Source organism: Phyllobates terribilis, unplaced genomic scaffold, assembly GCF_046119375.1.
Source record: "Phyllobates terribilis strain yellow unplaced genomic scaffold, ASM4611937v1 Scaffold_5__5_contigs__length_657084704, whole genome shotgun sequence".
NCBI classification, from domain to species: Eukaryota; Metazoa; Chordata; class Amphibia; order Anura; family Dendrobatidae; genus Phyllobates; species Phyllobates terribilis.
The window spans coordinates 100,625,333-100,653,154 of record NW_027362765.1 but is presented as its reverse complement, the minus strand read 5'-3'; the positions used below and the strand labels follow the sequence as shown (position 1 = coordinate 100,653,154).

The 27,822-nt window shown below is 45.3% G+C and overlaps 1 non-coding gene and 1 pseudogene across 1 annotated transcript; both read left to right on the top strand.

The window, feature by feature from the left end:
- Positions 1 to 17,014: 17,014 nt before the first annotated feature.
- Positions 17,015 to 17,191, top strand: LOC141150297 (U2 spliceosomal RNA; annotated as a pseudogene).
- Positions 17,192 to 23,424: 6,233 nt separating this feature from the next.
- Positions 23,425 to 23,620, top strand: LOC141150801 (U2 spliceosomal RNA). The gene has a single exon (XR_012246912.1). It is a non-coding gene; the product is annotated as a U2 spliceosomal RNA (small nuclear RNA).
- Positions 23,621 to 27,822: the final 4,202 nt, after the last annotated feature.

The window sequence follows — 27,822 nt, the reverse complement described above, 5'->3', positions numbered from 1 at the left end:
ATTGTCCACGAAAAGAAGTCGACATCTTAGTTTGGCTGGAAGATGGTCTTTCTTCTGCAGATGTTACTCCCCCCCCACCGTGGGGGTCTCGACCCACCGGCGGACAGGCACCAGTATTGGGATAGGGGGGCTGGCCGTCAGGGTCCACCGCGGCTCTGGCACAAACCCGGTGACACAGAGGTGGCACGGGCAGGAACGGACTGGCCGTGTCGGCTTCTCACTTTTTGGATTTTAGAAGGGCATGACATGCCTATATCTGTGTCTCCCCCTCCTTTTACTCCTCCACCTCTTTTCTTTTCGCATGACTATATGTACTTGTCACTTTTCCATGTGTTAGTTGTGTCTTCTGAGCAGTTTGTCAGCTTTTGGACACCTTTGAAGGTGTTTTCTATGTGTTTCTATGTGTTTGTTTGCCTGCCATTGGTTTTAACGGTGTTCGAAGGTGTTCGACGAACAGTTCGGCGAACACACGGGTGTTCGACGAACCGAACCGAACTCGAACACTACGGGGGTGGCTCAACACTAATGTTCAGTCTGCTGAACAACCAGCAGCAGGAGGTAAGTAATCAGCAACACTAGTGTTAAGGGGAGACTGCTGCTCGTTTTTTTCGTTAATTGGTTCTCCTCCCTCCCCCTGGTGTTAAGGCGTGTAGGAACAGCAGGGGGTGAGGGTGGTGTGTTAAAATAGGTGGAGTTATGCAGATCTAAAACGCGTGGATTGCAGCAGCAACAAGCCGAAAAGTGGAGGCATGTAAGGGATCTAGAGTTTGACAACATGTCTTTCTAAGAGGAGTCCTGATGCCCATCTCCACAAACGGAGATTTCAGGATACGAGGGTGCCATACTAGGCCGAAACCAATTCGGGTTATCGCCTTTTGGCTAAGACCACGTGTCTTGTCTGGGGTCCTTGAGTGTTTTCCCTTGGCCTTCTGGCATCGCCATCTTGATAGCTTAAGCCGGTTGCTGCTTTAGGGGGAGAGCGAGGAGGAAGGAGTGATGATAATGGGTGTGAAGATACACTATGCTGGGACCGATGACAATTGGGTTCGCAATGCATTCCACATTGAAGTTGATGCTGCTGTCAGAGAGCATTTCAATCTGTCGTATATGATCCACGAGGTGATCTTCAAAATCCTGAAAGTGACAAGAGAAAACATCGTCTGCCTGCAGGAATCCCGGAAAGAAGGACGGTATGTCCTGGTGCTGCAATCTATGGCATCTTGCTGGAACCTGTACAAGAAGTTGAAGGAGCAGGAGAAGATCCAACCTTGGATGGTTTCACCTTTACAATCTTGTACTCCAAAGGTGATGTTCCCCTAGTCATATTTATGTATAATCCCTTTGTGCATGAACATGACATTGCAGCTTTTCTTAGGAGGCATTGTGACTTTGTGAGCAACAGTCACAAAATCATGAACGAGGAGAACTTATGGACTGGCAAAAACAGATATTTTGTCAGATTTGGGGAAAGTTCTCCAGAGCCTGGAGGTGTTCATTACCCTCCCCAAAGTTTCTCCATCAGGAGAGATAGGGGTATTCTCTTCTTTCCTGAGGCCTAAGATTTTTGCAGGAAATGTAAGAAGTACGGCCACTAACAAGAGGTTTGTACTGCTGTGCCTGTTTACTCCAAGTGCAACCAAAGTGGGTATGTTGCTAAGGACTGTACCAATCCGATTGTTTGCATTGCTTGTGGTATGGAGGGGCATGCCTTTAACCCTAGAACGCATGACCATAAAAATCTACTTTTTCACATACCTGGGGCCTTTTAGGCCCGTGTGCAAATAACATGGAATAACTCCTCAAACAAAAATGACAAACAACTGTATACCTGAGGAATACCTAGAGTTTCAAAATTCTAACTAAAGTAATCTTGCAGAAAATTGAAAACAATTAACAGGGCGGGCCTGCGAGGCCCCAGGTATGCGTTCTAGGGTTAAGGATTGTACTCATCGTGCGAACGAGGGCAAGACATGGGCATTCTCTGAGGCGGTCACGAATTTTCCGAGGCCAAGAGTGTGGCACCTGAGGCCGCAGTCTCTTCCAGGGTGAAAGTAGTGGAACAGCGTGTGAAGACTACTCCAGTGGGGGCGTCTGCTGACCTACTGATAGAGCCCGGGAGAGTGGAAGAGTTTCTGGTGGCTGATATGGATGTTTCTTCCTATCAGGGGGGTTTCATCGACTCCTTTTGTGAAGAACGTAAGGTAGCCTTGGAAACACCAAGGGACCCGGCTCTCAGTTGGAGCATTGAAAGTATGGATGAAGAGGGAGTTGGAGGTCATGGAGACTTCACTGAGACTGGGGTGAAGTCTTCTGACCAGACCGCGCTAAGAATAAAAGGGCCCGGATGTCTGAACCAATGCGTGGCAAGTCTGGTGAGTGAGCGAGATTACCCAGCGGGTTCTTGTTCTCCTACGTCAACGGCTTACCTGGAGGAGAATTTGGAGTCCACTATCTTTCAGCTAAGTGGGAGTTCACCGGATGAGAAAGGATAAGGAAGGCATGTTTTTTTCCAAGACTGAGTTTGTGGTTTGTTCAGCCAATGAATGGTCTCTAAAACAAATTGGGACATCACGTCCCTTAATGTAAGACTTCTAAAGTCTAGAGTTAGAAGATTTGTGATTCTGGACTTCTTACATAACCATTCCTTTGATATTATGTGTCTACAGGAGTGTGGTATAGAAGAACCCCTGGAAGACGCTGGTTGGCCATACGGCCAGCACATCTGGTCTGGCTCTAGTGGGAATAAAAATGATGGCGTTGGGATAGTATTAAATAATATAAATTTTGTTTTTGAATGTTATAAGGTAATAGAGGTGGGTCGTTGCATCTCGGCAGTTGTGTGTGGGAGGGGGTGGAAAGTTAAAATTATAAATACACTGCTCAAAAAAATAAAGGGAACACTTAAAGTCCACTTAGGAAGCAACACTGATTGACAATCAATTTCACATGCTGTGGAGCAAATGGAATGGACAAGAGATGGAAATTATTGGCAATTATCAAGACACCCTCAATAAAGGAGTGGTTCTGCAGGTGGGGACCACAGACCACATCTCAATACCAATACTTTCTGGCTGATGTTTTGGTCACTTTTGAATGTTGGTTGTGCTTTCACACTCGTGATAGCATGAGACGGACTATACAACTCACAGAAGTTGCTCAGGTAGTGCAGCTCATCCAGGATGGCACATCAATGCGAGCTGTGGCAAGAAGGTTTGCTGTGTCTGTCAGCGTAGTGTCCAGAGGCTGGAGGCGCTACCAGGAGACAGGCCAGTACACCAGGAGACGTGGAGAGGGCCGTAGGAGGGCAACAACCCAGCAGCAGGACTGCTACCTCCGCCTTTGTGCAAGGAGGAACAGGAGGAGCACTGCCAGAGCCCTACAAAATGACGTCCAACAGGCCACAAATGTGCATGTGTCTGCACAAACAGTTAGAAACCGACTCCATGAGGGTGGTATGAGGGCCCGACGTCCACAGATGGGGGTTATGCTCACAGCTCAACACCGTGCAGGATGCTTGGCATTTGCCACAGAACACCAGGATTGGCAAAGTCGCCACTGGCGCCCTGTGCCCTTCACAGTTGAAAGCTGGTTCACACTGAGCACATGTGACGGAGTCTGGAGACGCTGTGGAGAGCGATCTGCTGCCTGCATGTAACATACCTGGCGGCGTCCTTGCATAGTGGTCCATCTTCCACTGTGCTAGAGCGCACACTTGATCTCCAGCCAAGTCTGCTAGCCTGGCTTCCCTCCATGCTGTCTGCTTGCCTGTTTCTGCTGCTTAAGGGCGGCGCCCGATCACTTCCTGCTTCTTGTACCTGCTGCAGACACACCCCTTGTGCGTCCTCAGCCTATTGCTGTCTGTCACCTGGTATTTAACCCAGCTCCTCCCTGGAATCCATGCCTGAGCATTGTGTTCTGTCAGTTGGCTTCCAGTCACTGATGTGCCAGGTCCTGTCTATGCTTCCTGCCTTGCGGTATCAGTTCCCGTGTCTGAACTGTGTCCTGTCTGAACTATCTTCTAGCCTGTTGTCTTCTGCCTATCCTGGAGGCTGTATTTCCAGGCCAGTGTGAACACGCTCCTAGCCTGTTCTTTCCGCCTTCTGGGGGCCGAATACCTAGACCAGTTCCTGTATCTTGCCTGTTCCTGTCTGAACACGCTCCTAGCCTTTCCGTTCCGCCTTCTAGGGGCCGCATATCTAGACCCGCTCCTGTATCTTGCTGCTGTGTCTGTTCTTGTCTGAATACTCTCCTAGCCTGTTACCTGTTTTTATCTATGTCCGTACCTTCCCTTTTCCTGCAGAATCTGATCCCGTACCTAACTCCTACTCGTTGTCCCTGTACTCCCGTTTGTGAGTTTAGAGTCCACTCGCTACTTCATTGCAAGTATCCTGTGTGTACCTGGTTCTGCCTTTCCCTTCCAGTCTGTTCCATTTGAACAGAGCCCGGTCCCCTCTGCTCTGCCTTGCTCACCGCGCCGGCGGTTCTTGCCTGCTCTGCCTTGCTCACCGCTCCTGCGGTTTCCGCTCTGCTCTGCCTTGCTCACCGCTCCTGCGGTTTCCGCTCTGCTCTGACCCTTTGCTCGCTGCTCCGGCAGTCTCGCTCTGCTCTGACCCTTTGCTCGCTGCTCCGGCAGTCTCCCTCTACTCTGACCCTTTGCTCGCTGCTCCGGCAGTCTCGCTCTGCTCTGACCCTTTTCTCGCTGCTCTGGCAGTCTCGCTCTGCTCTGACCATTTGCTCGCTGCTCCGGCAGTCTCGCTCTGCTCTGACCCTTTGCTCGCTGCTCCGGCAGTCTCGCTCTGCTCTGACCCTTTGCTCGCTGTTCCGGCAGTCTCGCTCTGCTCTGACCCTTTGCTCGCTGCTCCGGCAGTCTCGCTCTGCTCTGTCCCTTTGCTCGCTGCTTTGGCAGTCTCGCTCTGCTCTGACCCTTTGCTCGCTGCTCCGGCAGTCTCGCTCTGCTCTGACCCTTTGCTCGCTGCTTCGGCAGTCTCGCTCTGCTCTGACCCTTTGCTCGCTGCTTCGGCAGTCTCGCTCTGCTCTGACCCTTTGCTCGCTGCTTCGGCAGTCTCGTCCTGCTCCTCTCTCGCTCACCGCTCCAGGTGGCCTTGTCCTGCTCTTCTCTCCCTCACCGCTCCAGGCGGTCTCGTCTTGTTCTGCTCTTGCTCGCCGCTCTGGGCGGCCTCATTCTGCTGTTTGTCCACCGCATCTGCGGTTCTGTTCCTGAGTCCCAGTCTGTACTGGGTCCTATCCACTCGGTGCTCCAACCTGTCGTACCTGCCAGTACCTCCCTGCCTGCATACCAGTCGTGCTTTCCAGCATCCGCCAGTCTGCATACCAGCCGTGTCTGCCTATACCCAGCAGTCTGTGTGCCAGCCTAACCTGCCTGTTCCTGTATTCCCCTGTGTGGGTCAACAGCCGTGTCCGGGGTCTGTCCTGGAGTAGCACCTGGTCCCTCTGCTCGGTTCCTCCTTGGTGCACTGACGTCGTATGCTGTCGTGCGACCCTGGTCGGATCGGGTGGATACTTAGTTACGCCCCTCCAGGCATTCACTCTCCGGCACGGTCCAGTGGAATCACTACATATACACGCACACGCCACTCAGCCCGGGCGTGTGCATTACACTGCAACTTCCTTCAGCATGACCGGTTTGGCAGTGGGTCAGTAATGGTGTGGGTGGCATTTCTTTGGAGGGCCGCACAGCCCTCCATTTGCTTGCCAGAGGTAGCCTGACTGCCATTAGGTACCGAGATGAGATCATCAGACCCCTTGTGAGACCATATGCTGGTGCGGCTGGCCCTGGGTTCCTCCTAATGCAGGACAATGCCAGACCTCATGTGGCTGGAGTGTGTCAGCAGTTCCTGCAAGATGAAGGCATTGAAACTATGGACTGGCCCGTCCGTTCCCCGGACCTGAATCCGATTGAGCACATCTGGGACATCATTTCTCGCTCCATCCACCAATGTGTCATGTTGCACCACAGACTGTCCAGGAGTTGGCGGATGCTTTAGTCCAGGTCTGGGAGGAGATCCCACAGGAGACCATCCGCAACCTCATCAGGAGCATGCCCAGGCGTTGTTGGGAGGTCATACAGGCACGTGGAGGCCACACACAATACTGAGCCTCATTTTGACTTGTTTTAAGGACATTACATCAAAGTTGGATCAGCCTGTGGTGTGTTTTTTCACTTTAATTTTGGGGGTGACTCCAAATCCAGGCCTTCATTGGTTAATAAATTTGATTTCCATTGATGATTTTTGTGTGATTTTGTTGTCAGCACATTCAACTTTGTACAGAACAATGTATGCAATGAGAATATTTCATTCATTCAGATCTAGGATGTGTTATTTGAGTGTAACCTTTATTTTTTTGAGCAGTGTATTTATGGTCCTACAAAAAAAGAAGACAGGTTAAGTTTATTAGATAAATTATGTTTAGAATTACCTGGTAGGATCCCTGTGATAGTAACAGGTGATTTTAACTGTGTAACTGAGGGGAATGTTGATGCCTCAGGAAAAAAATTGGCAAATATTATTTCTGATTTTTTCTTTTTTGATGCTGCTGAGGTTTTTTTGGGGAAGCCGCCACCACCAACCTATAAAGCTGACAGGGGTGGGATAACAACTAGGATTGATAGGATGTTTTTTTCTAAAAATATAATATGTGATTGTTTTTCTCAACTTTTTCGGACCATGTGTGCCTGAAAGGTGAGTTTAGAGGGGATTTAAGGTGGGTGCATGGGAGAGGTGTGTGGAAATTGAATGTGAGTTTGCTTGAGGATGAGAAAGTTGTTAATGATTTTAAGAAAAAATATAGTTGGTGTAAATCTCAAAAGAGTAAGTTTGAAAGTGTGTTGGTGTGGTGGGTTTGGATGAATTATGAGGTAAAAAAGAATTTTCGTCGATGGGGCTACAACCCCTGGCAAAAATTATGGAATCACCGGGCTCGGAGGATGTTCATTCAGTTGTTTAGTTTTGTGCCATGTCTGTGATCTGCTTTTTTTCAACAACATTAAAATCATTTCAAATGACAACTTTAGGGCTTTAAGAAACACTAAAAGAAATCAAGATTAAAAATGTGGTACTCAGTAAAGGTAATTTTTTTTCAGACCAAGCAGAGGGAAAAAATTATGGAATCACTCAATTCTGAGGAAAAAATTATGGAATCATGAAAAACAAACACACAAAAGAACACTCCAATACATCACTAGTATTTTGTTGCACCACCTCTGGCTTTAATAACAGCTTGCAGTCTCTGAGGCACGGACTTAATGAGTGACAAACAGTACTCTTCATCAATCTGGCTCCAACTTTCTCTGATTGCTGTTGCCAGATCAGCTTTGCAGGTTGGAGCCTTGTCATGGACCATTTTCTTCAACTTCCAGCAAAGATTTTCAATTGTATTGAGATCCGGACTATTTGAAGGCCATGACATTGACCTTATGTGTCTTCTTTCAGGGAATGTTTTCACAGTTTTTGCTCTATGACAGGATGCATTATCATCTTGAAAAATAATGTCATCATCCCCAAACATCCTTTCAATTGATGGGATAAGAAAACTGTCCAAAATATCAATGTAAACTTGGGCATTTATTGAAGATGTAATGACAGCCATCTCCTCAGTGCCTTTACCTGACATGCAGCCCCATATCATCAATGACAGTAGAAATTTGCATGTTCTCTTCATGCAGTCATCTTTATAAATCTCATTGGAAAGGCACCAAACAAAAGTTCCAGCATCATCACCTTCCCAATGCAGATTCGCGATTCATCACTGAATATGACTTCCATCCTGTCATCCACAGTCCACGATTGCTTTTCATAAAGCCCCTTGCCCCTTGTTTTTTTCTGTTTAGGTGTTAATGATGGCTTATGTTTAGCTTTTCTGTATGTAAATCCCATTTCCTTTAGGCGGTTTCTTACAGTTCGGTCACAGACTTTGACTCCACTTTCCTAACATTCGTTCCTCATTTGTTTTGTTGTGCATTTCCTGTTTTGGAGACATATTGCTTTAAGTTTACGGTCTTGACGCTTTGATGTCTTTCTTGGTCTACCAGTATGTTTGCCTTAAACAACCTTCCCATGTTGTTTGTATTTGGTCCAGATTTTAGACACAGCTGACTGTGAACAACCAACATCTTTTTGCCAACATTGCATGATGATTTACCTTCTTTTAAGAGTTTGATAATCCTCTCCTTTGTTTCAATTGACATCTCTTGTGTTGGAGCCATGATTCATATCAGTCCACTTGGTGCAACAGGTCTCCAATGTGTGATCACTCCTTTTTAGAATCAGATTAACGAGCAGATCTAATTTGATGCAGGTGTTAGTTTTGGAAATGAAAATTTACAGGGTGATTCCATAATTTTTTCCTCAGAATTGAGTGATTTCATATTTTTTTCGCTCTGCTTGGTCTGAAAAAAATTACCCTTACTGAGTACCATATTTTTAATCTTGATTTCTTTTAGTGTTTCTTGAAGCCCTATAGTTGCCATTTGAAATGACTTTAGTTTTGTGCCATGTCAGTGATCTGCTTTTTTTCAACAACATTAAACAACTGAATGAACATCCTCCGAGCCCGGTGATGCCATAATTTTTGCCAGGGGTTGTATAAAAAGGCTGCCATGGTAAGGAGTAAATATAAAGATTTAATGATGAGGGTGGAATGGCTGGATAAAATGAGGATGTGTGGTGTGGATGATTTGTTAAGAAGTGCGAGAGAGGATTTGAAGAGGACTTTGGAGAGGAAGGAAGGGAAATAATTTTTAGGTCCAAGGTGGTCCATTTGATAAAGATGAAAAGTGTTCAAGATATTTCTTTAAAAAAATATACGGTAAGAAGGAAGGTATGGAGGAGATTTTTGTTGTGGATGGTGTTTGTGTGAGTGGGAAGGATGTAATGAAGGAAGTGGTCGCGTTTTATGCTGAGTTGTTTGGCAGGAAGTGGGTGGATGAGAGTTTGAAAGAAGGAGGAGATTGTTGTTGTGGATGGTGTTTGTGTGAGTGGGAAGGATGTGATGATGGAAGTGGTCGCGTTTTATGCTGAGTTGTTTCGTAGGAAGTGGGTGGATGAGAGTTTGAAAGAAGAAGAGCTTAAGACCTTGGATTGTAAGGTGGATGAGGATGGATGTTCTGGTCTATGTGAGGCAGTGATTGAGGAAGAAGTTAAGAAAGCGGTGTTTGGTGCACAGAAGAATGTGATGCCTGGGAAGGATGGTTTGCCTGTGGAAATATACGTTATGATGTGGGAAGTGATGGGTATGGATTTAGTGGAGGTGTGTCAGTTTATGTGGGAGAATGGGATGCTTGCGAGTTCAATGAAGGAGGGAGTGGTGTTCTTAATCCATAAGAAAGGGGATAAAAGGTGTTGGAGTTCAGAAGGGTAATTGGCCTCCAATTACTCAGATTATAAGGTATTCAGTAAAATTTTGGCGCGTCGGATGCGTGTGGTTATAGCTGATGTGGTTGGCAAAGATCAAGTGTGTGCAGTGCCTGGTAGATGTATGACGGATAATCTGTGTCTTTTAAAAGATGTATTGTGGGATTGTAAAGTAAGAAAGCAGAAGTGTATGGTGATGGCTGTTGATGTTGAAAAGGCATTTGATCATGTGTCTCATGTGTTTCTATTTGAGGTTTTGCATAGAATGGGTTTTCCAGAGAAATTGATGCGTGCCATGAGTGGATTGTATGGGGAGGTGGTGGGTGAATTTCTGGTGAATGGGTTTTTAAGTGAGAAAGTGTGTATTAGGTCTGGCGTGAGGCAAGGTTGCACCATGTCACCGGTATTATTTGTGTGCCTGATTAAGCCACTGCTATGTATGATTCAGAAAGAGAAAGTGGTGCGTGGTTTGTTAGTGCCTGGGAGTGGTGGAATGACTGTGAAAGTCTTAGGATATATGGATAATGTGGTAGTGGTGAGTGAGAGTGTGGCCTCTATAGAGAGAGTAAAATTGTTGTTGAATTTTTTTTTGGCGCGTCAGCGTTTCGTGTGAATTGGAACAAATGCATGTTTAAATGTTTTGGTGATAATAGGATTAAGATGGATGGTGTGGCTTGTGTGCATGGTGCAATTAAAGTGTCGGGAGATGTTTTTAATGATGATTTGAAAGGTTATGAGAGTTGTGATGAATGTCATGAGCGGATTGTGCGGAAGATGAATTTTTGGAAGTTACATTCTTTGTCTTTGGTAGGGAAGGTTCTTATTATTAAGGCTGCTATTCTCCTATTTTGCATTACGTTTCTTGTATTTCTCCAGTGCCTTATAGGAAAATTAAAAAAGTGGAGAAACTAATTTTTGTATCTTCTTGGGGCAGTAGGATGGAAAGACTTAAGAGGGAGATTTTGTTTAAGCAATATTTGCATGGGGGACTGAAGTTCCCGAATATTGAAGTGTTTCTAACATTGCATTTTATTAAGACTATGGTCATTTTGATTGGGAAGAATAATAAAGGGGAGAAGTTTGTGAGGAAGAATTATTTCCTAGCAGTTGCAATGAAAGACTTTAAGTTGGTTAAAAAGGTGATGGGGGAGATATGTGTGAATGAGTGTGAGAGTAATGTGGTGGGATTGCGTTCTACGGAAGTTGCGCGGATATGGAAGAAGTTAAGTATTCAAGATGTGTCCAATAGACAGCGGGATATAGTATGGATGGGCCTTCATAATATATTGCCAGTGAGGGATGTTCAGAAGAAAAGAGATCTCATAAGATCAGCACTATGTCCAAGGGATGGTGAAGGGATGGTTGTGGACCGAATGAGACCGTGAGGCACCTTATGTGGGATTGTAATTTTACGTATGATGTGTGGAAAGGTGTGGGTGAACTCTGTAAAGAGGTTGCTGTTGTGAAGTTTATTGATTGGAGAGTGGCTATGTTTGGGTTTGGTGCTAGTTGTCGTGGCCTAGAAAGGATCATGTGGTTTATTATAGTGTGTAGGAGCAGGAGAGCTTGTGGGATGTGAGAAATTTGTGTGTGTTTAAAAGGGTAAATTTAACAGTTAATGATTGTATTAGGTAGATTACATATAGCCTTTGCTAAGATCAATTTGTGGGACACAAGAGAAGGTGGTGGTGGTGGAACGGATTCTGAAGGTGTGTGGAAATACCTTAAGTGGCAGGATATGGTTAAATACTGTTGATTTTTTTCTGGAGTTTTCTCTGGTATAAGTTTACTTGGTTGTATTTTGTTGAATAATACTTTAATAAAGTAACCACAATGATGTTTATGAAGTAGCAGTATAACTTTTGACAAAGTCTGGTTACTGTTTGCTTTTATCTAAACCTGAGGGTTTTTTTAAAAAAAAAAATCTTCTTTTAAGAACACAAGAGCTACGATCTACACTTGACGAGAGTGATCAAACTCGGAAGGAGAAGAGCTTCGGAGCCCAGCTGACATCGGAGAAGGAAGGCGGAGATCAGTCGGAGGAAGAAGCTCTACAGAAGCCAGAAGAAGACGAAGACTCGGAAAAGAATCGGGCTGTCCTGAGGAAGAAAGCCACGGCAAGCTCTGGGAAGAAGGCCCAAAGAAAGAGTTCGGAGCAGGGGACCGCCAGGAAGGCCAAGCCAGGAGCGACTTCTGCCCCCAAGGACTCTGCCTCCACGACCAGCCATCAGAAGGGACCCCAGAAGCCTTGCCAGGAAGCTCAAGCCCTGGAGCCCTGGATAAGGCAGACGGTGGCCTTGAAGATCAAGGAAGTGGATGGGAGGGTGCCGGACATGACCTCAGACGTGTTCTGCCAGAAGATGCTGCTGGATCGAGGCTTCTCCAGGTCAGATACCCTCAGCATCCAGACCTTCTCGACAGGGATCTTCTTTGTCACCTTTGCCACGGTGAATACCTGCAGGAGGTTTTGGGAAATGGTATGTGCAAAAGGACCCGATAACTCTTTCGCAGCCTTCACAGGTAGCTGCCCTATCCAGAGGAACGAGAGGAGGATCACGGTCTCCATGCACACCCCAAGCAAAGAAATATGCACCTTCCTGAGACACTTCTGTTGGGTTGTGTAGGAACCCTCTCACATTCTGAATGGACTCGGCTTCTGGACAGGTAAGTGGTCGGTGACCGTTAGACTCCACAGGGGCCTGGCTTACTCGGACGGACTTCATAACCTGCCCCGAACATTCTCCCTGGGCAACTCCTATGGCCTCATCTAATTCCCGGACATGCCGCGGAACTGCAGGAGATGCGGCAGGAACAGTCATGAGATGAAGGACTGCAAGGACGCCTGCAGGATTTGTCGAGTGACGGGACACAGCTCGAAGGACTGTCCGAAGAAGACGTCCTGCAACCTGTGTGGGCTGGCGGCTCATCTCTACAAGGATTGCCTCAAACAAGAGAGATCCTGGGCATCGGTGGTTGCGGTGAACCCACCTCCGGATGACAAGGCCCCGGCGACCAGGACTGTGAAGACCAAGGCCCCAGCGGCCAAGGCCGAGAAGAACAAAGCCAAACCAGGAAAGGAGTTGACAGCCAAAGCCCCAGCGGTCGTCCCAGCAAACCTGAAGCCCAAGGAGAAGAAGAGTAAGCCAAAGGAGGGTAAGAGTTCTGTTGCCCCTATCCTGATCCCTGACCCCGCCACCCTCGTCCAACCCTCGCCCACCCCGGCCACTCTGCTGAGGATTCCACCTCCTCCTCCTTCCCCTACTCCTCAGCAGGTGTCCTTTTTCCTGCCCTGGCAGCCACTTTCCCTCCGCAGACCATGGTAGAGGTGGAATTAACCTTTCCTCCACCTGTCGAATCTGAGGAGATGGAACACATGGTTGAGACCCTGGTGGCCGAGCCAGAAGAGGAGGAACTGGTGGTTGCCGAGATCGAGGCCTCGTTGCTCGATCATATGGAGGAAGAGGGCCTGCTGGAGATCCTGTCACCAGCAGTCAAAATTGACGAGGGACGACCCGACTGGAGTGGTAACTAAGGTGTATTGCCTGCGCTAACTTTTTCCTTTTTCCCTACATGATGGCTAATATTGACTTATTTTCCATTAATGTTAGGAGCATCAGGGATAAGTCCAGACATCAGACCATTTACGCTTTTCTTACTGCTCAGTTGTGTGATGTTTATATGTTGCAGGAATGTTCTCTTCCCTCCTCTAGGTCCTTCAAACATCTGGTCCGACGGTCTGTCTTACTGGTCTGGTGAAGGTGACTGCAAGTCTGTGGGGGTCGCAATTCTGATCAGGGGGGGCGCATTTACGCTTGAGTACGTCCAGGAGCTCGTCTGCGTCAGGGCTCTTGTCGTAGACGTCAACTGGGCGGGGGAACCTGTCAGGTTCATCAACGTGTATGCGTCCCCACTGAAGAATGAGCACTCGGAGCTTTTCCAGACCCTGCGACTTCAGCTTGACACCACCAGGACCTTAGTGATGGCTGACGATATCAACTGCCCCATGGAAAAGGGCGGTTGCAGTTCCGGCACGTCTGCCAAGTTGGACATAACGTCCAAGCTGCTCATCGAGATGGTAGCCAAGGCCTCTCTTTAGGACGTGGTGGGCTCCATTTGGAGAGGCTACATGAACTATTTGTGGAGCCGACCTGATGGCTCGCTCCGCTCCAGGATTGACTTTGTTTTCAACTCTGGGGCAGTCAGGCAGAGTAGGCACTCAATGGTCCCCTGCTTCTTCTCCGACCACAGAGCCATTTACTTACAAGGTGTCCTCGGCAACGGCTTTCCGTCTGGCCCTGGCTCCTGAAAGCTGAATTGTGCTCTGCTGGCCCAGGCCAAAGTCCAGGAAGAGCTGAGAGCAGCCTTCAAAACGTGGCAGTCCTACAAGGGTAGCTTCCAAACAGTCTTTAATTGGTGGGAGTATGTTAAACTTGAGTTTCGTTGTTTCTTTCAGTCCAAGAGTCAACAACAGGCATGGGAGAAGAGGAGGGACTTCAGAGGGCTGCGCGAGCTGCGATCGCTGCAGGACCTTCTTCACTGCGGCTGGGACGTGAGGGAGGAGCTGGAGGTGACCAAGAAGAGCCTGAAAGGAACTTTGAGGAGGAGTTCAAGCGAATCATCTTCCATTCCAAGATGGAGAATCTAGAGAAGGGTGCGAAATGTAACTCATTCTTTTTCAGGAAACTCCACGCCGGCCACATTCCCCTGAACGAGCTGCTAGACGAGAGCAGAAACATGCGACGTGGGAAGGACGACGTGATGAGGGTCGTCAGCGACTTCTTCAGTAACCTCTACTCCCACAAGACTACGACCCCAATGCTGCTGATAAGTTCCTGTCAGGTATCACTAACCATCTTGATCCTGCAGGCATGGCAGCCTTGGACAAACCTCTGACCGGCAGGACCCCGGGTAATGATTGGCTTCCAGCAGAGCTCTATGTAGCGCTGGGAGACCTCATCTATCCAGACCTGTTGGATCTGTATGAGGAGATGATGCTGGAGGGTAGAATGCCTCCGTCATTGAGGAAAGGAATGGTCTCGATCCTGTACAAGTAGAAGGGAGAGAGATGCGAACTGAGGAATTGGCGTCCCATCACTCTGCTCAACGTGGACTACAAGATCCTGGCAAGACGATGGCGACAAGACTGAAGACAGTCATCGGACAAATCATTCACCCGGACCAGACCTACAGCATCCCTGGACGTCGCATCGCAGACAGCCTCGCTCTCGGGTGGGACACGGTCGAGTACATCAAGGTATGCCACGCACACGCGGCCCTGGTCTCCTAGGATCAGGAGAAGGCCTTTGACCGGGTTTCCTACGAGTTCATGGGTCCAGCTCTACACCGCTTAGGTTTGGGTAACATGTTTTGTTCGTATGTCCGTCCGAGGTATTTTGACATCCTCAGCTCGGTGTTGGTGAACGGCCGGAAGACTAACCCCTTTCCTGTTCTCTCTGGGGTCAGACAACGCTACCCTCTATCACCTTTTCTTTTTGCTTGTGTTACAACATCACCGTCTTCTACGCTGATCGTGGTTCAGTCGACGCCCTCGTCCAGACGTGTGAGAGGTTCGGCCGGGCTTCAGAGGCCAAAGTTAAATGTGGGAAGTTGGAAGCCATGCTCTTTGGGGATTGCCAGCTGGCCTCCTCCACCCCCTTCCCCTTCAACATCCAATCGGATTTCCTCAAGGTGCTGGGAGCCTGGTTCGGGAATGAAGGAGCGGCCCTCAAGTCCTGGCAAGAAGGCTTGGTCAAGGTGAAATAACGGATCGGACTCTGGAGCCTCAGACACCTCACCTGTGAGGGTAAGGAACTCGTCCTGCATAATGAGGTTCTGCCCTTGTTGCAGTACACGGCGCAGGCCTTGCCCCCACACATCACCGTGTACAGGGCCATTACCAGGACGGTGTTTCACTTTGTCTGGGGATCCAAGATGGACAGAATCAGGTGGGCAGTCATGTGCAAGGAGCCTCGCAAGGGTGGGAAGGGTGTGCCAGATATGCCCACCCTCCTGCGGTCCTCTTTTGTGTGTGATTGTGTCCGCCGGACTTTGCAAGTTAAGAACGGCTCCACTGGCAGGTCCATGTCTCACTTCTTCCTGCTTCCTCTTTAGAGGCAACTCAGCTGGGACAAGTGGGACAGCTCCTTCCACTACAACTGGATGACGCCATGGTTCTACGGAGACGTCGTTCTATTCATGGGGAACACCAACTGGAGGGACTCAAGCCCAACTTGTGGAAGCCCAAAACTATCCACAAGCTCATCAGAGCCAAGGACGACATCGAGAACATCATAGGACTTCACCAGGACTCGCTGGAGACTGTGTGGACAAATGTGTCATCTGACAGGCTGACCAATGGGCATAAGGACTTTTCATGGATGGCGATTCAGGGCGGACTGCCCGTCCGGTCATTCATGCATGCCTGGAACCTGTGCAAGACCCGGTATGGCCCAAGGTGCCCCTTCGTGGAGGAAGCACTTTTTGGGACTGCCGATTTGCACAGCGCCTGTTGACTGCCATTTAGGAACTCTGTCCATAGGGAGAGCCTATCACACCATTCTGTGCTTTACGTACTCCTCCATGGGGTTCATACCATCGGAGCCATCCAGGAGGCTTGGCGCCTTATGAACTGCTTCAAGGACACAGTTTGGGTCACTAGGAACCTGCTCATCTGGAGGAGGGAGAGGATGTCCATCCAGGACTGCCGCAGGCTGATCCACAGCCTGCTCAGAGACCATTCCATTGTGAAGGAGGATGAGGAAGAAGAATAAACCCCTTTTCCTCCTCCCCTTTCCCCTTATGTGTCTCGTCTTTCAATAAAGCTTCGGGCCTGTGATTTTCCCCTCCCTATATGTAGCTTACCACGGGCTTAGGTGGTCTGATGTTGGGACCCGGTTCTATTTGTCTACCATTTTATATGCATTACTTCAACTTTGATATACAGTAAGGTTTTTAATATAGACAGTGTAGGACCGCCCCAATTAGGGTCACCTTGTCGCTGGTGGAACGGCTTGTATACTTTTTTTGATCAAAAATAGTTCACTAAGTACCCTATATTTCATATGCAACTTTTCTTTACATTTATATATTATGATGGTAGGGTATGTGATATATTTTTTGTCTTTTGTAGGTTTTGTATCTTTTTGCTAGTGTGAACATGCTCTTATTTCCTGCATGTGTACCATCTTAGACCTCAGTTCACATTGCTTGGTTTTTTGTCTTGTTTGCATTCTGTGCAAATTAGGGGTGTGGCATCCCCCTTGTTGAGCTGGTCAGTATATATGTAGCTTACCACGGGCTTAGGTGGTCTGATGTTGGGACCTGGTTCTATTTGTGTACCCTTTTATATGCATTACTTCAACTTTAATATACAGTAAGGTTTTTAATAAAGACAGTGTAGGACCGTCCCGATTAGGGTCACCTTGTCGCTGGTGGGACGGCTTGTATACTTTTTTTGATCAAAAATAGTTCACTAAGTACCCTATATTTCATATGCAACTTTGCTTTACATTTATATATTATGATGGTAGGGTATGTGATATATTTTTTGTCTTTTGTAGGTCATGTACATATGATGTAGAATCTGTGTATACTGGGCTGCTGCACTGTACACTGTTTGTTAACTTATTTTTCGACTGCTAATAAAAGATTTTATTCAATCAAAAAAATCTGTTCTTATCAGTTTAATATCTGATACGTCCCCTATCTGGGGACCATATATTAAATGGATTTTTAGAATAGGGAGATGGAAAAAGAGCTTGCTCTGTCCACTCCACGCATTGACCTGGTATTGCAGTACCTCCAGGACCGGTGCACCCCCTCCCTAATGCAGTTTCTAAAATCAGAAAGAATTGAATTCAACGCATTTTGTTTATTTTGCTTGTCAGTTTTTTGGGGGGATTTTTTTGGCTTTGCTCTTTTTTCCCCTCATTTGCTTTTTAACGTTAGAGTTGCACAAGTTCAACCGAAACGAGTTTGTCATCTGGCTTCTGCAACATTTGTTACATTTACTATATGTGCATTGCTTTTACCAATGTAATGTAATGTATTGTATTGTACTGTAATGTAATGTTATATAATAATATATAATATATATAATTCTATTTATCTATCTATTTCTTATTTCCTTCCTTTTGGACAAACAGTCAGATCAGGCAAGGATTTTGGAGTTTTTTCCTACCTACAGGTGGTGTGATAAGCTGTAACAATATATTTGTCCTTTGGTATATTGTTGCACACACACCATCTAGTTAGCAAATGCCCTTGTTATCAACTGCAGCTGTTTTAATTCACCTGACCCAACAGGTAGGTATTGCTGATTACTCTGCGCTTAAAATTAGTTTTTTGGCTTGCTACAATGTATTTTCTGAAATGTTGTCTCCCTCTGGTGGAGCATTGACTTCTTTAATTTTCTGTCTGTGGATTATAAAAAATATCAAAATATCCAAAAAAGTTTGGTCTGTGGCGTTCTTTTAAAGTGCTGCCTATGTCTGTCTCTGTGAGCTTCCTATTGGTGTTCAATCAGCCAGGTGATCTGCTTGCAGTAGATGGAATGTGGCAATGGAACACTGTGTCACTTGGGGCCCCTGACCTTTATCTGACTGTGTAGGAGCAGCCATGTTCAGTCTGCTGAACAACCAGCAGCAGCAGGTAAGTAATCAGCAACACTAATGTTAAGGGGAAACAGCTGCTCATTTTTTTCGTTAATTGGTTCTCCCCCCCCCCCCCCAGTGTTGAGGCTGGTAGGAACAGCAGGGGGGTGAGGGTGGTGTGTTAAAATAGGTGGAGCTATGCAGATCTAAAACACGTGGATTGCAGCAGCAACAAGCAGAAAAGTGGAGGCATGTAAGGGATCTAGAGTTTGACAACATGTCTTCTTAACAGGAGTCCTGTTGCCCATCTCCACAAAGGGAGATTTCAGGATACGAGGGTGCCACACTAGGCCGGAACCAATTTGGGTTATCGCTTCTCGGCCTTTTAGCCTACATTAAGTGGTCTTGCCTCCTTGGTCTGGCTGTGTAAAGTGCTTCTGCTACCCTTTCCCTTGGCATGGGGGGATCATTCCTCTTCAGAGGGACTAGACCCCCCTGCTGCTTTTGGGGTAGAGGATTAATCTGGGAATGAGAGGATATCCTTTGAAGGCTTGCGCCTTACTTGCGATTAGTCGACTCCCCTTTTTCTTGAAGAATGCCGGCAACCCTTTCATATTCATAGGGTGATGCCCGGATGAAGAATACAGTCCGTATTGAAGTCCAGGAGGCCTGGAGGAAGGAGAAGGACTTGATGTTTGTTTGTCACAAGATCCTGCTAGGAGTCTTGGAATTTCAAAGAGGGGATATCTTTTGTTTCCAGGATAACAAATTCAAGGGGACCTACACCATCACATTTCAGACCCAGGGTTGCTGCCAACGTGTGCAAAAGGTAAACAAAAATGCCCATTTGGATGAATTTGATGGACTAACCTTTTGTCTCCATTTTGCCTATGACAAGATCCCTGTGGTGGTATATTTTCCGAACCCTTATGTAGAAATAGACGATATTGTCACCTACCTTCGCCGGTATTGTGATGACCTGAACTACCAAGGTATGGTGAGGAATCCTGTTGGCTTTTGGTGAGGTAAAAGGAAATTTCTCGTCCGACTGAAGAGAGACCCAAGTGGGCCAGGAGGAATGTGGCATCCTCAGTCGACCTTCATGATTGGTAAGAGCAGAGGATACTTGTTCTACCCTGGTATGCCAGTATCTTGCAGGAATTGCAGAAAGATGGGTCACACTCAGGCATCCTGCAAACACAGGAAGGTGGACAGATGTAACAACTGCAGCTCTTATGGACACCAAATGATGGACTGCCCCTTAGGTAGAAGATGTAACCTGTGTGGTGGTGAGGGGCATATGTTTTGCAATTTCCCTAACCAAGCAAAAGCCCGGAATTATGCGGAAGCTGCCGTTTCCCCGGCCGTAGGTGAGCCAATTCGGCCGGTAGTGACCAAAGTCAGGCAGTCTCTGGAATCTCGGGAGAAACCTAAGGACATCTTAAAGGGTGCAAAGATTGGGATGGAGCAGGGAGCTGGCCCTCTTTGTAAAGCGGTCCCTGCATCGAAGTCACTTAAATCGGAGCAGACCACCCGTGGGCCGGAGCAGGGGGTCCCGGGGGGGGTGCCCCTGTGTCAAAGGCCCCCCATACTGATTCTGTTGAGTTGGAGCAGGGCGCCGTCAATATGTTGGCATTGGAGGGCCCTGTGGCGAAGACCCCAGTTACCCCTAGGGAGGCAAGCCAGCAGGATGTGGTATTTTCTACTCTAGGTGACCTGGTTGATGCCTCTTTGCTGATGGGATTGGATGGACAAGAGGAGGAGAGAGACCATCTTGCAGTGGCGGAGTAGGACTGCACCAGTGACCTACTTGAGCCAGCTGGGAAGAGAGCTCGAGCAGAGATGGTCCCTGGAGCTGGTCCAGATTCCCCAAGATTTGAAGTAGACGCTGACAAGGAGATATGGTTGAATCAAGTGATGTACAAAGGAATTCCATCTTCATACTCGCAGAATATTGGAACTTTTAACTCCACAAACCCTGACTTCTTGGAGCAGTTTGTGGAACGGAGCCTCTCGCAAGAGGGGATGATTATGGAGGACACACCCCCACCATAGTCCTAATGCCATTAATAAAATGTATATCTCTTAATGTGAGATCTCTGAAGGCCTCTGTTCGCAGAGCTGCTCTTTTTGATTATTTGGAAACCTTGGATTTTGATGTATGTATGAGTGCGGCCTGCAGTATGCAATAAAATATGAAGACCTTAAGAAAGACTGGAAGCAAGGGCCTTCTGTGTGGTCTGGCACAAACAGTAATAAGGCAGCAGGTGTAGGTTTGCTCTGCAAAGGTCGTAACATTAGCATCCACTCAGTAATAAAGTTAGTGCCAGGCAGGGCAATCCTAGGGAACATATGTATTAATAACTTTGTTTTTAGATTAATTAATGTGTATGCTCCTCCTGACAAGCAGGAGAGAATTCATCTATTTGAATTATTACCAGTTTTTTTTGTAGGGCCTTCTCCTCTTCTGGTCGGAGGAGATTTTAATTGCCTCAGTGTGGATGCGCGACGGGGAGGAGGTGACCCGATCCGTAAGTTAGACAAATCATGTTACCTGTTGAAAAATATTATGACTGATTTTAAATTACGTGATGCCTGGAGGTCGCTCTCATCGTCTGACCCCGGTTTTACTTGGTCTTGTCGGGGAGTGGCCTCCAGGATCAACTTTATATTTTTATCTGATGATTTTACACCTGTGCAGTTTTTTTATATATTTAACTTATTTTCTGACCACACAATTTTAATGTTGTACCTCGAGTACAATGGAGAGAAGATAGTGGACAAGGGGTTGTGGCGGCTGGGCATGCACCTTCTGGAAGACCCCCAGATACAGATGGAGTTTTGTAAGGCCTATCGAGGATGGAGAGAATGTAGGCCTCTTGGCTCTGAGATGTTGGCTTGGTGGGAAGGTGTCAAAAATAAAATTAAGACTTTCTTCATTAAGGTAGGGTTAAGTAGAGCTAGACAGAAGAAACTAACCTATTATAATCTAAATACAATGCTACAAACGCTATATAAATTTAAAGACTTAGGGCTAGAGGTGGAGGAGGATATTGATTACATCAAAGCAGAAATACAAAGGTTGTTCATGTAGAAAGGGAGGGAGATTATTTTTAACTCCAAGGTGCAACACTTGGAAGAAGGTGAGAAGTGTACGCGTTTTTTTTTCCAAAAAGTAATGGAGAAAAGGGAGATTATTGCTAGTTTGGATGGAGAAACCACAATACAAAGTATGAAGAATGCGGCTTTTAATTTTTATCAGCTTCTTTTTAGTGATAAAAGTGTTGACGATTCTTTTTTTACAGGAGGCTCTTAATGTTCTAGATTTTAGTCTGAATTCTACAGATCAGGAGCTTTTATCGCAGGATATTTTTTTAGAGGAGCTTTTTAGTGTTTTTAAAAGTTTCTCAAAGGGGAAGGCTCCAGGGGCCGATGGCCTACCAGTAGAATTTTATCTAACCTTTTGGGACGTTTTAAAAGAAGATCTTTTAGCACTTTTTAGAGAAAGTTTTAAATGTGATCAACTTCCTAGGTGATGGAGGAGGGGTATTGTGTCTCTTATCTTTAAAAAGAAAGGGGATAGGGATGATCTTGCCAACTGGAGACCTATCACACTCCTTAACATGGACTACAAAGTGTTTGCTTTTAATCTACATGCAATTATTTTAGCTGTGATTGGGAAGCTAATCCAGCCAGAGCAAGTGTGGGGGTTCCAGGGATGTGTATTTCTTAAATTTTGAACATTATAAGAGAAGCTCTGGTAGCAGGAACCAAAGGTTGGCCCTGCTAGCGTTAGATTTTGAGAAACCCTTTGATAGAGTTTCACATAAATATTTATTCAGCGTTTAAAAAAAAACGACAGTTCCTGATTATCTTTTAAATTGTATTAAGCTCTTATATAACAATGCCTTTTCTCAAATTTCTCTTAATGTTTTTTTGACAAGTGAAATGCAGTTGAAATCTGGAGTGAAGCAGGGATGCCCACTGTCCCCAATCCTGTTCATCTGTGCCATGGAACCACTATTGTGCCAGATTAGGAGGGATAAGGTGATACGCGGGATCCCTGTCCCAGGGGGTGGAGGGAGCCAAATCAAGGTCTTTGGTTACATGGATGACATCACAGTGATTTGAACAGACCCCGCTTCACTTTGAAGGGCAGAGAGGTGCACTAACTTTTTTAGCCAAGCCTCTGGATTTAAACTAAACCTTAATAAATCGGAATGGATGGTAATAGGTTGCTGGGAGGTTCCCGAGTTGCCAGCAGTAAAAGTGAAGCTAGGTAGTGTTAAGATATTAGGGATTAGATTTAATAAAGACAACAGTGGAGAAGAAAGTTGGAAAGAGGTACAGGAAAAACTGATAAAAAAACTTTCTTTTTGGTGTCTTAGGGACCTTTCAATCGAAGGAAAGATTTTGATTATAAAAGCCATCTTATTACCAATGATGTTTTATGTAGCTATGGTATGCCCCACCTTTGAGCTAATGGTAAGGAAACTGACCCGATGTATTTTTTGGTTTATATGGGGTTCAAAGACGGAAAAATTGAGGAGAATAGAAATGCATAAAAGGAGACAGAATGGGAGTAGAGATGTATCTGACTTATGTTTATATCTGTATATTATTTTTTTTTTATTTCTGTTTTAAAGCTTTTAGTTCTAACAGTGTTTTTGGTCTATTTTTAAAATATACATGTGGTATGATATTTAAAAGATGGTTTAGGCCAGTATGGTCTTCGCCGGTTTTACTTTGTCCGCCAAAACATCTTGCGATTCTGGAGAAAGTCATCAGGAATTAAAATTTGGAAAATTTGAAGGTGGATACATTACAGAATCACAAATGCCTGACCATCCATTTGTGAAGGGAGGAAGGTGTAACACAAGTGGTGAATTTTTCCTACAACAGATCAAAACAAACATTTCTTGCGAACATCCACAAAGATCTTGTTTGGATGACCGCTCACCAGTGCCTCCCAACCAGAGACTTCTAACATAGGAGGGGCTTGGTGCGCAGGGCAAAATGCCCAAGAGGCTCATGTGCAAATGATGAGACTGTTCTGCACCTTTTTTGGAACTGTGTTTTTGCCCAGGAGTTAAGGAAAAAGGTGGGGATATTGCTAAAATGATTGTGTGGTCTAAAAGACTTTCAGTGTAACTGTTTTATATGGACTTTTTAACTGCCCAACCTCACAGCAATTCAAGATCTGCTGGTGTGCAATAAACTGTGTGAAAAGTGCAATATGGAAGGCAAGAAATATTTTATTGTTCAAAAGGGATTCTATTTGTGTAAATGAATGTACTGTATTAAGATGGCTTTTAGTGAGTTGTATATTTATTACTTAAAGGATGTTAAAGACGGTTGGAGGAGAGTGGCGAGCCTTTGATGGTCTTTTTATATGTGGAACACAATTTTGTATTAGTTATGCGTAGATTTTAGATGTTCTGCGTATGTAATCTTTTTAAATTTGTGTTTTTTATTATGTGTCAATAAAATTATGTTGAAACCTGATCTGTTCTTATCAGTTCAATATCTGATACGTCCCCTATCTGGGGACCATATATTAAATGGATTTTTAGAACAGGGAGATGGAAAAAGAGCTTGCTCTGTCCACTCCACGCATTGACCTGGTATTGCAGTATTTCCGGGAACGGTGCACTCCTTCTTTAATGCAGTTTCCAAAATCAGAAAGAATTGAATTCAATGCATCTTGTTTATTTTGCTTGTTTGTCAGTTTTTTTGGGGTGATTTTTTGCCTTTGCTCTTTTTTCCCCTCATTTGCTTTTTAACATTAAAAGTTGCAGAAGCCAGATGACAAACTCGTTTTGGTTGAACTTGTGCAACTCTGTTACATTTACTATATTTGCATTGCTTTTACCAATGTAATGTATTGTATTGTAATGCAATGCAATGTTATCTATCTATCCCTTATTTCCTTCCTTTTGGACAAACAGTCAGATCAGACAAGGACTTTGGAGTTTTTTCCTACCTACAGGTGGTGTGATAAGCTGCAACAATATATTTGTCCTTTGGTATATTGTTGCACACACACCATCTAGTTAGCTAATGCCGTTGTTATCAACTGCAGCTCTTTTAATTCACCTGACCCAAGAGGTAGGTGTTGCTGATTACCATGCGCTTAAAATTAGTTTTTTGCCCTACTACAATGTCTTTTCTGAAATGTTGTCTCCCTCTTGTGGAGAATTGACTTCTTTACTTTTCCGTCTGTGGCGTTCTTTTAAAATGCTGCCTATGGCAGTCTCTGTGAGCTTCCTCTTGGTGTTCAGTCAGCCAGGTGGTCGGCTTGCAGTAGATGGAATGTGGCAATGGAACACTGCGCATTTCACAATAGGCCCTTGACCTTTATCTGGCTGTGTAGGAGCAGCCATGTTCAGTCTGCTGAACAACAGCAACAGCAGGTAATTAATCGGCAACACTAGTGCTAAGGGGAGACAGCTGCTCATTTTTTTTCGTTAATAGCGTCTCCTCCCTCCCCCTGGTGTTGAGGCGTGTGGGAACAGCAGGGGGGTGAAGGTGGTGTGTTAAAATAGGTGGAGTTATGCAGAACTAAAACGTGTGGATTACAGCAGCAAAAAGCAGAAAACTGGAGGCATGTAAGGGGTCTAGAGTTTGACAACATGTCTTCCTAACGGGAGTCCTGGTGCCCATCTCCAAAAAGGGAGATTTCAGGATACGAGAGTGCCACACTAGGCCAAAACCAATTTGGGTTATCGCTTCTCGGCCTTTTGGCTAGATCAAGAGATTGGTTTGGCTTGAAAGGTTTCTGCTTGCAGGAAGTGTGTTGAGACCCCACCTCTTCGGCCTCGGGACATCGCCCTTCATTGGGCTTAAATTTCATGCTGCTATAGGAGAGGAGGATAATCTCTCACATTGATGTGCGATCCCCCTAGTCTCTTTGGCCTTGCGGCCATTGGAGACAGCTGTTGTGAAAGATGTATGAAGGTCCTAATTCCATTCCAGCCTATGCCAGGCTAAAGAATACGGTCCGGAATACCCTGGTCGGGGGAGTCGAGGAGAAGCGCCATCTCAAGTTTGTTGTGGAGGAAGTCCTGTTCAAAGTCTTCAGAATTCAGGTACATGAAATCCTGGGCCTTAAGGACTAACCAAAAAGAGGCATTTATGATGTTACCTTTTCTTCTGCTGGAATCTTTAAGGATTTTGTGAAGAAATCCAAGGACTTGGAAGGTACTTTACTCCAGAAGGGAGTTATGATTACTTAACATGTTCCGGATGACAGAAAACTTGTTACAGTAAAAATGTACTCCCCTTATGTGTCTGAAGATGATATTTGTATTTTTCTTTCCTCCTTTTTCAATGATGTCAAATGTGAGGGGAAGGTCTATAATGAGTGGAAAATTTGGACTGTGAAGTGACATTTTACCGTTATGCTGATTCTGGATCCCGAGAGCCCTGAAGGAATGCTTTTGCCCCGGGAAGATTCAAAATCGGGAAGGTAAACGGGGACTTGTTTTTTCCAGGATGCCTGAGTTCTGTCGGTTCTGTAAGTAATACGGACATGAGAAATCTGAGTGCAAAGCTACTTGTCATAAGTATGGGAGTTCTAATCATGACTGTACCAAATGCAGTACGGAGAGGAAATGTCTCCTCTGTTACTGCACAGGTCATTTAACTGCTTCTTGTCCTCTTAAGAAATCTAGAGATTTTAGACCACAGACGGACATTCGCCAAGAGATATATACTGGGACTACCGCTGGAATGGGAGAAAGGGAAGTTCCAAGGAAACAGGTATTCAGAACTCTACACAGGCCGGGAGCAGGGCCAGCGGTGGGCAGATGGGAGTACCCCCTGAAGCAGGGAAACCAAAAAACGCCAGACCAGCCCGCCTGGATTCGGATGAGAGTTCAGATGAAACCTGGATGGAGGTAACCCAAAAGAAAGTTCGGAGATATTCTGGGAGCACAGGGAAACCCCAGAGGAAAGTTTCTTCCCAGGTTCAGATAGGAGGAAGGAAAGGAGCGGAGGTGGTGGCAGTAATGGTGTCCCTGACTTCAAGGTCTAAAGAAACTCAGATAAGCATTGTGGGTCCATCGGTGGAGAGACCGGAGGATCCTGATATTTCCGGATCGTTAGCCTCGCCTCCAGAGGCGTATGTATCTAATCTTCCAATTGATGTGCCTGAAGGTGTCTCCATGGAGATTGGGGCCTTTGACAGTTCCCCAGGGATATTGTGGAGGAAGAGGGCATCGACAGCCGCTCTATGAGCCTGGCTGGTTTGGATAACAGTTCAGATAGTGACTTATGAGTTTGTTATGTCTCAAGTCTTGGAAGGAGACTCCCTTAATGTAAGGGGGATCAAAACCAGGGCAAGGAAAGTGATGTTATTTAATTACTTATCATTGTTTTCTGCTTCAGTTTTCTTCCTCCAAGAGTGTGGAATTCCCCATCACATGGACTATTCTGAATTTGCTATGGATTGGACTTATGACCCTTCGGTATGGTAAGGGTCTAACGAAGTCAAATCAGCCGGGGTTGGTATACTCTTTAAAGGTAATGCTAGGATAGACTGTATGCAGGAGATTATCCCTGGACGAATTTTGTTTGTGAAAGCTGCTATTAATGGGGTATTGTTTCATTTAATAAACTTTTATGGTGCTATGGACAGAAAAACAAGGAATGAGATGTTAGAGGTTTTACCTCTGTATATTAATGATGCCTTGCCGTTAATACTTGCAGGAGACTTTAACTGTATCCTTAAAGGAGAAAGACATCTATCTCAAGCTGGTCCCTGTGGTTATGATAAATCTTCTGTCCTGCTGAAGAACTTAATTTTAGATTTTAATTTGTTAGATATTTATAAGAAATGTAATGCAGGGTCACCAGAAGAGAATGGTATGACATGGAATAACAAGAATACCTGCTCCAGGGTAGACTCCATTTTATCTGAGACTTTCAATCTAAGGGAATGTTGTTTGTGTTCTAATGTTTTTTCTGATCATAAACTTTTACTTTAAGGGTTCGGTTGTAAGTGGATTAGGTCGGGCAAGGGCTTCATGGAAGTTGAATACTTCTTCTTTGGATGATCAGGAGGTTGTGAGGAGATTTAGGGAGTAATATACTAAATGTACGAATAATAATAAGAGTCCATAGGTTTCCAATGATTGTATGGTGGGGAGAGATGAAGAGGAAAATTAAAAACTTTATTTCAATGGGTGTTCAAAAAGCTAAAGAAAGGAGGGTTCTTTTTGATTTATTGAATTGTAGGTTGCAAGTTTTATATAAATTACGGAGTGTTGGTATTGAGGTAAATAAGAATATTGAGGAGGTAAAGGATAAGAGTTGTTTTAGAGCAGAAAGGTAAGGAATTTATTTTTAATGCAAGGGTTAAACATATTGAAAATAATGAAAAGTGTACAAGGTATTTTTTTAAGAAGAGAACTAGTAATCATGTTTGCATTGATGAAATGGAGGGGGAAAAGAAGATTGATAAGATTTTAGATCAAAGTATATGCATTTTATGCAGACTTGTTTAGTGATAAGCGAATTGATTTACATTTTACAAAGGATGTTTTAAATGCTATTCCTAATAGTTTGAGTTTTGATTCCCAGCAGGCTTTGAAGCAGGATCTTTCTGAAGAAGAAATTTTATATACAGTACAGACCAAAAGTTTGGACACACCTTCTCATTTAAAGATTTTTCTGTATTTTCATGACTATGAAAATTGTACATTCACACTGAAGGCATCAAAACTATGAATTAACACATGTGGAATTATATACTTAACAAAAAAGTGTGAAACAACTGAAAATATGTCTTATATTCTAGGTTCTTCAAAGTAGACACCTTTTGCTTTGATGACTGCTTTGCACACTCTTGGCATTCTCTT